Source organism: Canis lupus, chromosome 1 (assembly GCF_048164855.1).
Source record: "Canis lupus baileyi chromosome 1, mCanLup2.hap1, whole genome shotgun sequence".
NCBI lineage: Eukaryota > Metazoa > Chordata > Mammalia > Carnivora > Canidae > Canis > Canis lupus.
Genome location: NC_132838.1, coordinates 104,341,143 through 104,358,301, shown reverse-complemented (window position 1 = coordinate 104,358,301; position 17,159 = coordinate 104,341,143). Strand labels below are relative to the sequence as shown.

The 17,159-nt window shown below is 37.3% G+C and overlaps 1 protein-coding gene and 1 long non-coding RNA gene across 3 annotated transcripts in view; both read right to left on the bottom strand.

The window, feature by feature from the left end:
• LOC140600401 (uncharacterized) overlaps positions 1-17,159 on the bottom strand; it is an 87,698-nt gene that overhangs the window by 13,046 nt on the left and 57,493 nt on the right. The window lies entirely within an intron of this gene.
• Positions 1-17,159, bottom strand: part of LOC140600334 (uncharacterized) — a 51,303-nt gene that overhangs the window by 5,962 nt on the left and 28,182 nt on the right. The window lies entirely within an intron of this gene.

Below are 17,159 nucleotides of genomic sequence, written 5' to 3'. Positions count from 1 at the left end.
AAAATGACTATAAATCTCAAAAAGGTATAACCCACCTGACTTCATTATGGAGAAATTAAAAAAAAATACAAATCTCAAGTAATCTACCACTACTAAGTAGATTGAAAAAATAATAATAAAAAAACTCCCAACAAAGAAAATCCTATGCCAGATATATTCACTGGATAATTCAAACATTTAAAGAGAAAATACTTCAAATCGCCTCCAACATTTCCAAGGAGTAAAGAGAAGGGACACTATTAATCTCTGTGATACCAGCTTTATCAGGTTATCAATGCAAAAGGAAAACACTATAAGCAAAGAAGACTACAAACTTCTACCTGTGAGGAATAGTTATACTAAACCCACAATAAAATGAAGCAAACTGAATCAAAAGAGTTTTATTATTTTACAACATAATCAAGTGAGAACTCTTCTTAGAGTTCAAGGGTCTTTAAGCATTTGGAAATCTATAAATTTAAGAGTGTGTATTAACAGAATGAAGGTCAAACATTACATGTTCATATTAATTGGTGCAGAACAAGGAAGTGAACATATTGGACACCATTTCATGATTAAAAACATTCAAGATTAGGAACAGAAGGAAACCACCTCAGCCCAATATAAGACATATATGTACTGAAAGCTGAAATCTAACATAGTAAATAGTAAAAGGCTGAAGCTTCTTCTGTATGACCAGAAACAAGATAATGGAGTGACTTCAGTACTTCCATTCAACATAGTATTATATATTCTAGTCTCAACAATTAGGCAAGAAAAAAATACTTAAAAGGAATCCAATGGAAAAAAAAAACAACTCTGTTCATAGATGACATGATCTATAGAAAACCCTAAAGAATGCCTATTTTTATTTTTATGCTGTTTTATTGCTTGGTCATCATGTGTAATGCTTATTTCTGCTCATTTTCCCTACTAGACTTTCACTTTTAAAATTCTATATATGAAAAACATAAATAAAATAAAATAAAATAAAATAAAATAAAATAAAATAAAATAAAATAATAAAATAAAATTCTATATATGCTTGAGTTTAAAAAAAAGTTCAAATAAACTTTACACTATAGGGAACTAGAAAAAAAGAAACAAATAAATTTAGGAAAGAAAGGATATAACAAAGAAAAACCAGACATAAATAGAGATCAGAACAAATAATAACATTACTGTTTTTATTTCTATGAAAATTTCCATCAGAATCCCAATGCCATATTTTTTGGCAGAAAAATCAAAACCCCTTCTAAAACTCATGTGGATGTCACAGGATAACACCAACAGAGTAATTTTCGATCTGAACAGTACGTTGGTGGCACCATACTCCCTGATTTAAAACATACAACAAAGCCACAGTTACTAAAATAATGCTCTACAGACATAAATACAAGAACAGAACAATGGAAAAGTAGGGGTGAGCTAGCCCTGTCCTTCTCCTCCCAAAGTACATAATACTAAATGAGAAAAACTATTAACCTTATAGTGGACGGATCTGGCACAGAACACAGAGGAAACAAGGTGCATGAACCTCTAATAATGGGTCACACTGGTGTCAGATGTCTAACGTTTCCAAAGGACATGCAATAAGTGCTGTGAAATAAATGTCCAAAATGTAAACACGAAAACATCCATATTATTCAAATATCAAGTCACAGGTAGAATCCACACTCTGTAATCTAGAACAATGTGTTTGGGCTTTGTCTTTCAGGTGTGAACACAGGCTTTCACAGGCTCCTCTTTGCATTCTAATAAGCTAAATCACAAAGGCTTGGTCCAGAGACCCTGACATGGGAGGTTAGCTGATGAATGACAATTGTGGAACTCTCATCTCTTGGAGATGCCCTGCCCTCACTTAATAATGTCCTCCAGGGGGCAGCCCGGGTGGCTCAGCGGTTTAGCACCCCTTTCAGCCCAGGGCGTGATCCTGGAGACCTGGGATCAAGTCCCACATCGGGCTCTCTGAATGGAACCTGCTTCTCCCTCTGCCTGTGTCTCTGCCTCTCTCTCTGTGTCTCTCATAAATAAATAAATAAAATCTTTAAAAAATAATCATAATAATAATAATGTCCTCCAGGGTTCCGGAAACACTGTGGGATTTCTTCGCTACAGCACAGATGGACTGGAAGGTTGGATACAAGTCCTAGTCCTCATGCTTGACTAACGTCCTGTCCCAATTTTTTTCTCTCAGTATAATGTTCTATTCTTTCCTCAGCATGTCCATAGCAAGGTATCTCTGTGTACAATGTTACTAATCTAGTCAAGTGGAAAAAGAACAAAGTTCATTTAATGCCAGGACTAATCTATGGCTTCCCTACCTCATTTATCTCTCAGGTTTAACCAAAAAATGACAAAAATTGATTCCTTTCTAGGTCGTGGAAAACTAGAAGGAAGAGGCACACCTCACATGGGAACCAAGGGATTGAATCAAGGATTCGTGGAATCCAGATTAGGTTCAGTCAAGAGCACCAAGTATACTTAAAAAAAAAAAACAAAAAACAAAAACAAAAAATACTTCTATACTCTGAAGTACTCTGCTGCTTCTGGGCAAACGTTGAGCATGTAAGGCTCCAGACAGAATTCCAGACCTGCATCACAGATGAGGTTTCAAAGGGTTCCTAAACACCAGGAAGAGTTAGGTGAGCCTGGAGTCCTTCCTTCCCTTTACTTTTCTTTCAAGCTGACTCCACCCCTGCATGGTGAACTCCATCAGCCACTCTTCTCTGGGCCTCTTTTTATTTATCCTTCTTCAAGTCATCATGTCAAACATATTTGTGGAAGTAGCATCCAAAACAACAAGTAACACAGGTGCAATCTGCTTCTGATACAATGTTGGATTTCTTAGCTTGGACCTCACAGATTACACAGATTTTTAAAATATAAAGGTTTTCCTGCCCTTTTACTAATTCTCAGTGCTACATGCTACAGCATCTCTTCTGTTTTCATGTCAGACTTCTTCCTAAAACCTGACTTAGCCTAAACTGAGCACAGGAAATAAAATCAGTTGCAATATCCTGTATCCTCAAAAGAATGCACTTATTCAGAAAAGCACTCATGAGACATGTGGCCATTATTACATACATGTCACTGGTGAGAGAGAGGAGAGAGAGAAAGAGAGAGAGAGAGAGAGAGAGAGAGAAAGTACTGCAGGGAAAACTATTTAAGAAATTCTCACACGATGGGATCCCTGGGTGGCGCAGCGGTTTAGCGCCTGTCTTTGGCCCAGGACGCGATCCTGGAGACCTGGGATCGAATCCTACATGGGGCTCCTGGTGCATGGAGCCTGCTTCTCCCTCTGCCTGTGTCTCTGCCTCTCTCTCTCTCTCTCTCTCTCTCTGTGTGACTATCATAAATAAATAAAAAATTTTTCAAAAAAAATAAAAAAAAAAAAAGAAATTCTCACACGAATGACTGTTCTTCCATGTCTTAGGCTGCTCAGCCAGTGAGTACTCCAGGCTCTTCTGTGTCCTATTCACTTCTTCACCCTGCCACGAACTCACTCCTCTCTCCCTAGTCTTCTCCTTTCTTCAGCAATTTACCCTTATCGCCACTGTGTTACAGATTAATTTGCTTTCCTAAATCTAATCCTATTATGAATACGTAGGATTAGCTTCATTTGGAGTAGGTTAGCTTTCTTTACATGCAAGTTTTAAAGAACGTAGTTGAACCTATATATGTATATGCACCCCTCTCTCTCTTTTTAAGATTTTATTTATTCATGAGAGAAAGAGAGAGAGGCAGAGACACAGGCGGAGAGAGAAGCAGGCTCCATGCAGGGAGCCCAATGTGGGACTCAATCTCAGGACTCCAGGATCATGCCCTGAGCCAAAGGCAGACGCTCAACTGCTGAGCCACCCAGGCATCCCTCTATTTTGTTTTGTAGTAAAGTATAATCGTATTAAAGTATAATTGACATAGATTGTTACACTTGTTCAGGTATACAAATGGGGATTTGACAACTCTATAAATTCTACTACGTTCACCACAAGTGAACTAATGTCTGTCACGATATAATGCTATAATAATACCACTGAATAGGGCAGCCCAGGTGGCTCAGCGGTTTAGCGCCGCCTTCAGCCCAGGGCCTGATCCTGGAGACCCTAGATCGAGTCCCACGTCGGGGTCCCTGCATGGAGCCTGCTTCTCCCTCTGCCTGTGTTTCTGCCTCTCTCTCAATCTCTCTGTGTCTCATGAATGAATAAATAAAATCTTTAAAAAATAAATAATAATACCACTGAATATATTCTTTATGCTGCATCTTTTATCACCATGACTTATTCATTCCATAATTTGAAGCCTGTACTTCCCATTCATTCCCCTTTACCCATTTTGTGTACTGTCCCTCTCTGTTTCACTCAGGCAACTAGTAGATTGTTAACTGTATCTATGGGTCTGTTTCTGCTATTTTGGTCGTTTCTTGCCATTTGTGACAATGTGGATAGATCTAGAAGGTATTATATGCTGTGAAATATGTCAAAAAAAATATATGATTTTACTTCTATCTAAACAACAAAACACATGAAAAAACAGAAGTAGAAACAGACCCATGAATATCTAGTTTGATTTGAATAAAGTGCATGGATAATGTTGAAAACTATAAAAATTCCAAGACTGCACATATTCTATAATACGAGAAGTTGGCCTGTAACAAATTTCCAGTGCTGGTAGAAGACAAGAGATCCTGGATCAAAGTCCAAGGATCCTACAAGCTCATGACACAGCAATTATCATAGTCTTCTTCCGGATTACACTGATTTCACAAACCAATCCCCCAACCACAATTCATACAGATAGATGCTGCACATGAAGTAGGTTTTTGGCCACATCTGTGAGATTCTGAGCATAGGAAACCACAATATATTAAAGGAACACCTAGCATATCTGTCCATACTCCTGTCATAAAAGAAAACAATTCCATTTCCTGTGCAGTAAATAAATCCATCCTCTACTCAAGAGCAAGATGAGGGATCCCTGGGTGGCGCAGTGGTTTAGCGCCAGCCTTTGGCCCAGGGCACGATCCTGGAGACCCAGGATCGAATCCCACATCAGGCTCCCGGTGCATGGAGCCTGCTTCTCCCTCTGCTTGTGTCTCTGCCTCCCTCTCTCTCTCTCTCTCTCTCTCTCTCTCTCTGTGACTATCATAAATAAATAAATTAATTAATTAATTTAAAAAAAGAGCAAGATGATATCACTACATTTCAAAGCCTTTTTATACACAAAGATCAATGGAAAGACAGAATAAAAATTTTCAATGCTTCTATCAATAACACCTAGAGAAACTGAAACCCATAGATAATCATCTCCCAACATATCCACTATTCAGCTTGATCCTGACTTTGCTCCTGCCTATTTTTCCTATGTGTACACCATCTTGTGAAATACTCATTAACCTGACACAGGATCTGGAATAAAATGTATTCAACTTGCACCAGGAAATGTTTTTTTAAGGTTATAATCAGCAGGATACAATACAGAAGAATCATGTGAGCTACCACATTCATTTCTGCACTGTCCCTGTGGGCCCTGCATTCAACCAAGTAAAGAAATCCCAATACCCATGACGGTCTACCTTAAATTTCTGTTGTGAGCTTTCTAAGGGAGATGGGTGAAGAAAGAACAAAACTGTGCAGAAGCATACAATTTACATGTGAAAAGATGAGTGGATTTTGTACTCTTTACCCTGGGTAAGTAGAACAGATACAGTGGAAGCATGGCTTAATACAATAAAAGTGATGGGAATTAGAAAACACATAGGAATTAGGGCAGAAGACTTCAGCAAAGGTGTTCACCAATCATCAATGTGGAATATTAAAAAGACAAACACAGGGATCCCTGGGTGGCGCAGCGGTTTGGCGCCTGCCTTTGGCCCAGGGCGTGATCCTGGAAACCCGGGATCGAATCCCACATTGGGCTCCCGGTGCATGGAGCCTGCTTTTCCCTCTGCCTGTCTCTGCCTCTCTCTCCTCTCTCTGTGACTATCATAAATAAATAAAAATTAAAAAAAAAAAAGACAAACACAGCCCTAAAGATACTGGACATTGTGTAAAATGAGATGGTCACAAGCGCAAAAATATTATCGATAACCCTGAACTTAGGTGAAGAACATTGATCCTATGAATGTACTTGACACACCCTTTGTGCCTGTACTGGATGAAAATCATGGAACCTCTGGTCCAGACTATGAGTTCACAACATGATTTCAAGGAATAATAACAATACAGTATACAGCAAATGTAGGATTTGGTTCTGATATGCACAAAAGTATCCAATACACTTCCCTTCATATTTTGCTGCTCATTTGGCAGTGACATACAGCAGAATATTAAAAACTCTTGTACTCGGAAGTTTTTACTCTAAGCTGCTTCCAACAAGCACCACAGAGCTAATGCTAAGGATTTGAAAGACACCCAAGACCCACACTGTACCATACCGAACACACCTCTGGCCACTCTGTAAACATGCAAATGAAGTATCCACCCAAAACCATGGCAGAAATATTTTCACCCAAAAGCTGTCATAGTTGGTGGGAATCCTTTAGAGTCAATGACCAATGAGTTGAATACACTCACAGGTTTGGCAATAAAATCTAGAGAACTTAACCTAAACCCAGTGAACTAAAGAGAGAGGTAAAGGTAAAACAGCTATCAGTTTGCCAGGATTCCTGCTTCAATACATAACAAGAAGATGACTCCTATTGCCAAGACCTTGGATGCCATTTTGCTATGGGAATATAGGAATAATTCATCTGAGCAAAGAGGCCCATGGAAGGTTTTGACAGACATCAAAACTGACACTGGGTGTTTGGTCCTGTGAGACTGGTAAACATCACTAGAGACAGGAAAAGATGGAGAGAAATCAGAGAAGTCTGCTTCAAGATCAAGGTGATATTTACTCATATTAGGAAATGACTGCAGTAAACAAATTATAAGTACAATACAATATTTTCAGAATATATTTCAATTGATCATCAAATCTGATGGAAAACAGAAAACAGTCATTACAGAAACCACACAACACATTCATTCTTAATAAATTTCAGATCGAAATTATAAAGATAATGATGCTTTTAGAAAAGCACAAAAATATTCTATCTCAGTGGTCTTGGTATAAGGGAGATTTCTAAAAATGATAAAAATCACTAACCACTAAGGGTAAAATAACTGGATTGCATTAAAATTAAGAACTTCTCTACATCACAAACTGAAGAGAAAGAAATAGAGACACAGAAAGGACACAAAGGACCTATATTCTCACATATACAAACTACAAAGATTGAAGAAAAATATATAACAGTAAAAATGGTCACAATGACCAATTAGATATTTTAAAAAGAAGATTATCCAAAATTTAATTCCCAACTCCATACTAACAGGAAGTAATATACAAAAACAAAACAGGAACTAAAGCCACAACTTGGCAATATCCAAACCAGAAAGCTACTGTGAAAATACTTAAAATAGATCTTTCCTCATTGGGATTCCTGGGGAACCTGTGGTGCTGGACCACTGGGGATCCTACAGACATGAAGAAGGTGGGTAAGGACTTACAACAGCTAGTGCTCAGATGTTCGAAGACTGACAGACCAGACTGTGTTCCACCTTGCAGTAACACCCAGAGATACGGTGACACTGCCCAACTGCAGAGCTGAGATGGACACACCTGGTTGAGGAGTGTTGTCAACAGCTGTGCCTGACTTGGGTTTCCGGCCAATAAATAGGTTGAACTAGAGCATGGAGGCCACTCTATGACCCTATATGGGCAGGCATACAAGTTGGAAGTCTCTTTCCACTGCTGAGCACAGGCTCCACTCACCACCACCACCACCAGGAAGTCTGAACAAAGACCCTCAGCAACCACAAAGACTATCTCACAGACCTATTGGGGAGAGCCAAGCCAGCACCATCATCCAAGTGTTGAGCATAACCCTGATTATGCAGGACCAGAGCGCTTGAACAGGGAACCAGGGCAGTCCCAGAGCCTAGTCTATCGTACTGCCCAGCAACAGAGAATGGCCTTCAGTCCTGCCAAATGTCTGAACCTCTGGCTCCACCTGACCAGGGAAGTGCCAGCCAGCATGGACTTGGAAAGCACTCAGGGGCCCTTAGCTCCCAATGGACACACGTCTGCTCTCTGAGAACAGAAAATATGGATTGCAAGGAAAATCATGACCAGAGAGATCATCCCAATTTTCAAATGCAGAGAGGCTATTTTGCAGTTGTATTTCAAGGTTCAATATTCACATTCAAATGGAGTGGATTCAGCATGAAACATGACTTCTGGACTACCTTTTTCATGAAAAATAAAATCTAAATTATTCACTTAAGTATGACATGTCTGTTTTCATAGTGTGTACAATATCATCAGTATCACATTTGTTTAGCTACACTCTCAATACTACTTCTATATTAACCTTATTAAAAGCATCATAATGTGCCAAAGGTTACAAAAAAGAAAAGCTATAATACGTATGTGAGAAAATTAATCACAAATAATGTGAGGTTTAAGGCCAACACGAAAAAGATTATTAGTGATATCATCCCACTGCTTTAACATGTACAAGTGACCCTTGCATAATGCAGGGGGAGTTCAGCGTACACACCTCAAGCAGGTGAAAACCCATGTATAACTCTGACTTCCTAATACTTAATTTCATAGCCTACCATTGACAAGAAACCTTATCAGAAAGTCAATTAATATATATTTTCCATGTTATATGCAGTATTCCTACAATAAAGGAAGTTCAAGAAAAGAAAATGTTAAGAAAATCAGAAGGAAGAGAAAATATATTTACAACACTGTATTATAAATAAATTTTGACTATAGGTGGACCATATTTCAAAACCCATGTTGTTCAAGGGTCAAGTGTACTTTGTTTACTGTCTGTTTACCAGCAACCTTGATGAAGGTGGGTCAGGATAAGGTTGCGTAGGAAAAACATTTCTTTCATTACACATTAGTGTTAGTGTTAACACATTAAAATCCACTTAGTATTATTAATTAAAATATATTAAGTTCAAACACACTATAAGCAAAACACTGGGAAAAAAATCATTATGAGTCTTGATGTAATGAGTCTTAAAATGCTCATTACATCATTCAAGAATATTCTTGTCTTGATAATAAGGATCTGTGAGTTGTGCTTTCCATGTTATTCAATTGAGGCTAATTATTGAGTAAATGTGGATTTACAATAATTCTACACCCTTTTTAAAAAATATGTTGTACTTATTTATTTGGCAAAGAGAGAGAGCACAAACAGGACCAGGAAAGGGAGAAGGAGGCTCCCTGTTGAGCAGGGGAGCTCAATGCAGGGCTTTGATCTCAGGACCCTGGGATCATTACCTGAGCTGAAGGCAGACCTAAGTCATCCAGGAGCCCACATTTCACACCCTTTTATGGAATAGTTAGCTATACTTTCCTCAGACATCTGTGAAAATTTCTTTATTTCAACCAAATAACAAATATTCTTGATTAGTATCAACTGCTATGCAGAAGATATATCCAGCTTTAAATAAACCACCAATGTATTCTCCTTTAACAGCAAATGGCAAAAATATTTAAAATTTAGCATGTTTCTGTGCTTTACTTGAATGCAAATAATGCCCTGAATCCTTACTAAATCGGTAATTATTTCACTCTTATACATCAAACACACACATCTCAATGTGGACTTTCTTCCTGTATTTCACATTATAGCCTCTATCTTCCATGGAAAAGTAGGTATAAATGAATTCCCCATCACAGAAGCACCCTCATGTTGGTGAGATAGCAAGAATCAAATCATTTTGCATGCACACAAGCAATAAAAGCTTAGCATGAGATGATTTCAGAGTAAAATTAATAATATTTGCCATGCAAAACATCTCAAATATCATCAAAGAGAAAAAGACACACTGAAACTAATTATCCCTCTCCAAACATCCATTCCCCCTTGATCCTTTCAGGCATATTAACAAATACATAGTTTAGCATGATATCATGGGTTTGAACAGTGTAGGTCAATATACAAACACTTTTTCTTTTTTATGAATATAGTGTGGTGTAATAAACATGTTTTCTCTTTGTAATGATTTCCTTAATATTTTCTTTTCTTAATCTTTATTATAAAAATACTGTATAGGATACAGACAACACAAAAAGGGGATGATTAACTGTTAATGTTATAGGTGAGGTTTCTGGTCAACAATACGCTATTTCTATGGAGGTATGGTTTTAAGTTTTGGGAACTCAAAACTTAAGTACCGCTGCAGGGGCACCGGAATGGCTCTTTAATTTTTAAAAAGATTTTATTTATTCATTTGAGAGACAGTGAGTGAGACAGAGAAGGAGCAGGGGAGGGGCAGAGAGAGGAAAAAGTAGTCTTCCTGCTGAGCAGGGAGTCCAAGGCAGGGCTGGATCCCAGGACTCTGGGATTATGACCTGAGCTGAATGGAGATGCTTAACTGATTGAGCCATCCAGGTGCCCCTAAATAAAATCTTTTTTTTTTTTAAGATTTTATTTATTTATTCATGAGAGACAGAGAGAGAGAGGCAGAGACCCAGGCAGAGGGAGAAACAGGCTCCATGCAGGGAGCCTGATGTGGGACTCGATTCTGGGACTCTCCAGGATCATGCCCTGAGCCAAAGGTGGATACTCAACTGCTGAGCCACCCAGGACTCCCCCTAAATAAAATCTTAAAAAAAAAAAAAAGAGTTACACACAGATTTCCCCTTCCAGAGGGGGTTGGTACCCCTCCTGACTCTATAGTCCAATGCTAAAATGTAACTGATCTAAATGTTTTAACTTTTGATATTTCTCTGTAATAAATACTGCGATTTAGAATCAGTCTAAAACATGGTACTGCCTTATTGCTTTCTGCTGTGAGTGCTCTGATTTATTTATATTTCCTTTCTATTGCATACTTTGTGAATTGTTTATATCTTTAATGTTTTTATTTTTTATAAAAGACTTTTTTTGAGTAAGGATCTGCTCCAGGTAAAGACTTTGCCATCATTCTTAACATTTGTAAAACATCCCCCAGTATATATCATCTCACATTGAATACTTCTGGTTATGCATTAAATTCCTTGCCACATTCTTTACATTTGTAGAGTTTCACATAGTATGCACTCTATGATGTTCAGAAACTGTGTAGTTATGCTTAAAGACATTGCAACATTTTTTAACATTTGTCAGCACTGTCCCCACTACATATTACCTTTCTTTTTTTTTTTTTTTTTTTTTTTTTTACATATTACCTTTCATTGATAAGTTTTGAATGGTAGTAAAGGCTTGGCACACTGTTTACATTTGTAAGATTTCTTCCCATTATGAAATGTCTGTTGTTGAATGAGCTTTTAAGAGTAAACAGTTTGCCACCCTTACTATATTTCTAAGCCTTCAGTTTAGTAAGGATACAATCAATGATGTACACTAAGATTTCAGCTTTCACAAAAGACACATTTACAACTATAATACCAGTACTGTGAAAACTAGGATCCCTGATGTTTAATAGGATTTAACCCTTGATTGACGTTTTTCCCAGATTCATTGTATTGGTATGTTCTGTCTCCGTTATATACCCCTCTATAATTATGGAAGATAGAGCCTTCACTAAGATCTTTGTAAGATCAAAACATATGAAAGTTGCTCCAAATTAAGAATTATGTATATTAAGTACTGCACAGTGATATTTGGATAAAGACTCAATGGTTTTTTGGGCAGCCCGGGTGGCTCAGCGGTTTACGCCGCCTCCGGCCCAGGGTGTGATCCTGGAGACCCAGGATCAAGTTCTGCGTTGGGCTCCCTGCACGGAGCCTTCTTCTCCCTCTGCCTGTGTCTCTGCCTCTCTCTCTCTCTCTCTGCCTGTGTCTCTGCCTCTCTCTCTTTCTGTCTCTCATGAAAAATAAATAAAAATCTTAAAAAAAAAAAAAAAAGACCCAATGGTTTTTATCAAAATTAGAGACTTTGGAACAAGGAGAGATTATGTATTGGTAGAAGTATAATGAACCCTCTGAAAAGCACTTCTCAAATCAATTACATTTAGACATTTTATTTTCATTTTTAAATGTCTAACGTTCAGAAATGTGTCAGGGAGTGATTAAACCAATCTTATTATTTGAAATGGTTTGAAAGCTTGCTTTCAGCATGGACTAGGTGGCTTTCCAGAATTTCCAAATACTCTTCAAAAAAATATGTATGTTTAAAAAATGGATTATCATCCCTGGGTTGAAAGATACTGTCTGCAAATATAACTGACTTAAGGTGAGGTTTTCCCCCTGAATGTTTTATGTCCTTGATCTCTTGTGGCAGTAAGGATTTCATTATGGGAATTGTCCCAGTTTGCTTATACCCATCATGTCCTTTCTCTCCTTCACTAAGCCCAGTCACCTTCTCTTTTTATTTTATTTTATTTTTTCCAGTCACCTTCTCAGTCATTCTTAAGTATAAATACTTATTCCCATGGCTTCCACATCATTCCATCATTCTACAAATTCAACTCCTTTCCCTGTCTTTCCCAATAGGCCTTCGGTGTTATGAAAAGACTAAAGGATACAAAATAAATTATATATATATATAAAAAAAAAACCATCCCAAAATAAATTGTCACACTTACTACACTATAACATGCATACATGTTAGAATACTAATGTACAGAATTAATATCCATCATAGCACATCAGATGAATGGAGAACCACCAGGACTTGCTCCTCCATGGAGACAAAAATGGACTAAATTACCTTTTACAGTGCTCCATAAGCCAGTTAGGAGAACATAGCACCTGCAGGCAGGTACAAATGAAAAGCCACATCAAAGAGATGAGGAAAGTTTGTGACACTTGCCCACAACAGCAGCTCACCCTTCCTGACTCTCCACGGCACACTGTGAGAAAACTCTTACCTCTCCTCAGGAGAGAAAGAAATGAGTGACTGATATGTTCAGTGATCTGGCTTCTTGGCTGCCTGAGGGACTTGTTTCTGTCATGCATGACATGTAGGCAGAGGGAACGACAGCACCCTCTGGATACATTGTGATGGCTGCTCATACCAAAGGTGAGTATTTGTTCAATCAATGCAGACAATGAGCTGAAGACAGAGAGAGGAAAGGATCACGGACTCCATAAAGGTAACTACACATATAAAACCAGGAAATTACAATTTTCAGACATGACGAATGCCCCTGAATGCATGTGACAGACTCCAGAATTGCTACTATTTGTGTTCATCTGTACAAAGCAATTCCATAATCCTGGGTCCAGAGATTGCTTTTTTAAAATTCCCCAATATTGGGATGCCTGGGTGGGTCAGTGGTTGAATATCTGCCTTTGGCTCAGGGCATGATCCTGGAGTCCTGGGATCGAGGCCCATATATCAGGCTCCTTGCATAGAGCCTGCTTCTCCAATCTCTGCTTCTCTCTGTGTCTCTCATGAATAAACAAATAAAATCTTTATTAAAAAAATAAAAATAGGGATGCCTGGGTGGCTCAGTGGTTAAGCCTCTGCCTTCGGCTCAGAGCATGATCCTGGGGTCCCAGGATGGAGTCCCACATCAGGCTCCCTGCGTGGAGCCTGCTTCTCCCTCTGCCTGTGTCTGCCTTTCTCTTTCTGTGTCTCTCATGATAAATAAATAAAACCTTTAAAAAGAAAAGGGTTTTAATTAATTAATTAATTAATTAATTAATTAATTAAAAAATAGGGCAGCCTGGTGGCTCAGCGGTTTAGCGCCACCTTCAGCCCAGGGAGTGATCCTGGAGACCCAGAGTCAGGTCCCACGTTGGGCTCCCTGCATGGAGCCTGCTTCTCCCTCTGCCTATGTCTTTGCCTCTCTCTGTCTCTCTTTCTCATGAATAAATAAATAAAACCTTAAAAAATATTAATTATTTAATTAAAATAAAAATAAAAAATAAAATTCCCCAATATCAACAAAATATAATAAGGCATACAAAGAACCAGGAAAGGGGCGCCTGGGTGGCTCAGGTGGTTAGCATCTGCCTTCGGCTCAGGTCATGATGCCAAAGTCCTGGGATCAAGCCCCACATCAGCTCCCTGCTCAGAGGGGAGTCTACTTCTCCCTCTCCCTCTGCCCATCCCCCCTCCACCTTGTTCATGCTTGCTGTCACTCTCAAATAAATAAATAAAATCTTAAAAAAAGAAAAGAACCAGGAAAACATGCTCCAAACAGAGGAATGACATAAATCTCCAAAACTCACCTTAAATTAAGAAAGAACTATTAATTGCCTGACAAGGAATTCATATACCCATCATAAAGACACTCATGGAGAAAGAAAACAGTTAATTAAATGATACCGGGAAAACTACACATGACCAAAACAAAAATCCAAACAAAGTTTAACAACAATAAGCCAGAAATTACGAGCTAAAGACTACAATTACTCATTTTACAAATAAACCAAGGGGTCAGTCACAGACTTGAAGCAGAAGAAAGAATCAGATATCTTAAAGACATCTTATTTTAAATTCTCTACTTAAGGCAAAGAAAAACATGCCAGAGTCTCAGGGACTCATGGGACACCAATAAGTAGACCAGTATGTACATTAAGGAGAATGAAAGGGGCAGAGTTTACATTAAGTAGAAAAGGCTTGTACTGCCCATATATGTGGAAAGAAAAAACTAAATCAACAAGCTCAATAAATTCAAAGTAGGACAAATCTCAGGACATAAACACAGGGACACATCAAAATGAACTTATCAAAAATCTCAGGTGAAAAAAGAATTTTGAGAGAACATGACAAAACCAACGCATCTTGTTAGGAAAGATTTCCCATTAGTAGTGGGATTCTCAGCAGACATGATAGGAAGAGGTGCATGAGATAATATATCCAAGTACTAAAGGATCAAAAAATAGCCGCCAAGAATACTTTACTTGGCAAAACCATTTTCCATGTATGTAGAAATAAGACTTTCCCAAGGAAAAATGCTTCTAAGTTTACCAGTACACCTGTCCTATGAGAAACATTAAAGGAAACCTTTTTAGGTGAAATAAAAGGATGCCAACAGTACCCGAAACCACATGACAACATAAAGCTCTCAGCTAAATATAAATATTAATCAATCAAATTATAGAAACTTGTAGTGTTGTAATTAAGGTGCACATGTCACTTTTATTTCTCCTATAGAATTTTTAAAAATAAAAGCATACAAACCATAAACTTCAGTAATAAAATACATAACATAAAAGACAGAATTTGTGGTATCTGTAACAGAAAGTGGGTGCAGGGGTAGAGATGATAAATACAAGAGTCTTGTATACAACTGAGAACAGAAGTTTAAAATGGTTTATTTTACTTTTAAAATAATATAACTATTTAATATAACTATTATGAAAATAAGTACAGAAGACACAAATGTTAATGAGAATGATATCAAAGCATATCATAGGTATAACACCACAATTAAGAATATAATATAACGCCTCAACATGTTACGGAAGTATAAAATGTTTAAAAATTATGTTCAATTCACAAAAATGTTTCTCATGCAAAGGGAATATAAATTCACCAACAGATGAAATTAATTCTATTATTATAACAACTCACCTAGACATGATACAACACTCACTGAACACTAACCAATAAAAAAATATACACAAGATGAGTCATATAATTAAGTATGTATGAGTGGTACAAATACATATATAATCTATTTGTAAGAGGGCAAAGCTGATTCATATTTGAGTTAAACTTACATTGTCTTGAAATCTACGGAGTTGAAAATTGTCATTCTAAAATAAAATACACAGGTAACAACAATACCACAACTAAATAACGTTGCGGAGGATCCCATACAAAAGGTAGCACATTATTATGGAATTGCAAAAGCAGAATAAGACCAAATTTAACCCAAAGAATTCTACATAAAAACAGATGGATTTTTGAACAGAAACCTTCTATAAAAGTTTATAATTTTAAATTGTGACTATGTACTCATGAAAAACAAATATTTTGAATTATTGGCATGCCTTCACTGACAGTAAGATTGTAAAGAATATTCATTAAAATCAAGCATGAATAGCTCGAATAGAAAACTTTATGAATAAGCACTTAAAAGACATTAAAAAACGTATTATTAACATGTCCCTCTTCTTACATAGAATGCAAGGCTATAATCCATTCTTTAGAAACAAGCAGCCTGGGGTGCTGGGTGACTCAGTAGGTTAACGTCCAACTCTTGATTTCACCTCAGGTTACAATCTTGGGGTTATGGGATTGAGCCCCTCAGACAGTCTGTTTAGGTTTCTCTCCCTCTCCCTCTGCCCCTCACCTTGTAATTGCTGGCATGCATGTGCACACACATTCCCTCTGTCTCTCATAAATAAATTAATTAAAAAGAACCAAGCACCCATAGAAATATCTTTCGTTTTGAAATAAAGAAACATCAAAATTGTAAAATATGCCAGCAATTACTTTGTAAAAAATAAGCATTTGGAATTAAATTCAGATACATTCTTGGTAAAGTAGAAGAAAAGCCTAATGATTAATTTTTCTGAAGTAAAATTAAACTTACAAGCAGAACCTTTTTTAAAATATGGAAATTTTACTAATTATCTACCTTACTTCTTACTGGCAGTCATATCACAACTATTCATAAGAAAAGAAATCAGAGATGAATCTGATATATAACTAATAAGAAAGTAAAAACACACATGACAAAATCACAAGAACTTCATATCATACAAAAATATGAAATGATACAATATTAAGAGATAAGAAAACAATGGAGACTATTAAGGCTGCAAGTTCTAAGTTCTAAATGTTCTAGCTCCCTTATGGAATTAATTTATAAGTTATGTAGGAATTCTAGAATACAAATAGATACATTACTTCACCACTGAGAAATGCAACAGAGTGGAACTTTCTAATATTAGTCAATACAAAGAAATATGAAGGGAAATAAAGCATTATATTTTCTCATTTTAGGGAGATGCTTTATTATCTGATGAGATTACTGAGTCTCAATTTTGTTCAATTAAGATTAAAGCCTTCAAAACATTGGAAAGCATAAACCAGAAAACATGGATGTCTGTGTCCAGTGTTCCTGGATTTCTGCACCAAACCCCAGTATGTCCCACCACTATCATGACACATTTCTCACACGAGGCAAAACAGAACTTAGAAAGGGTTTAGCATAGAGTTCCTCAGAAATATAAAGATTTCCCAGGGCCCTCAAAGCAAT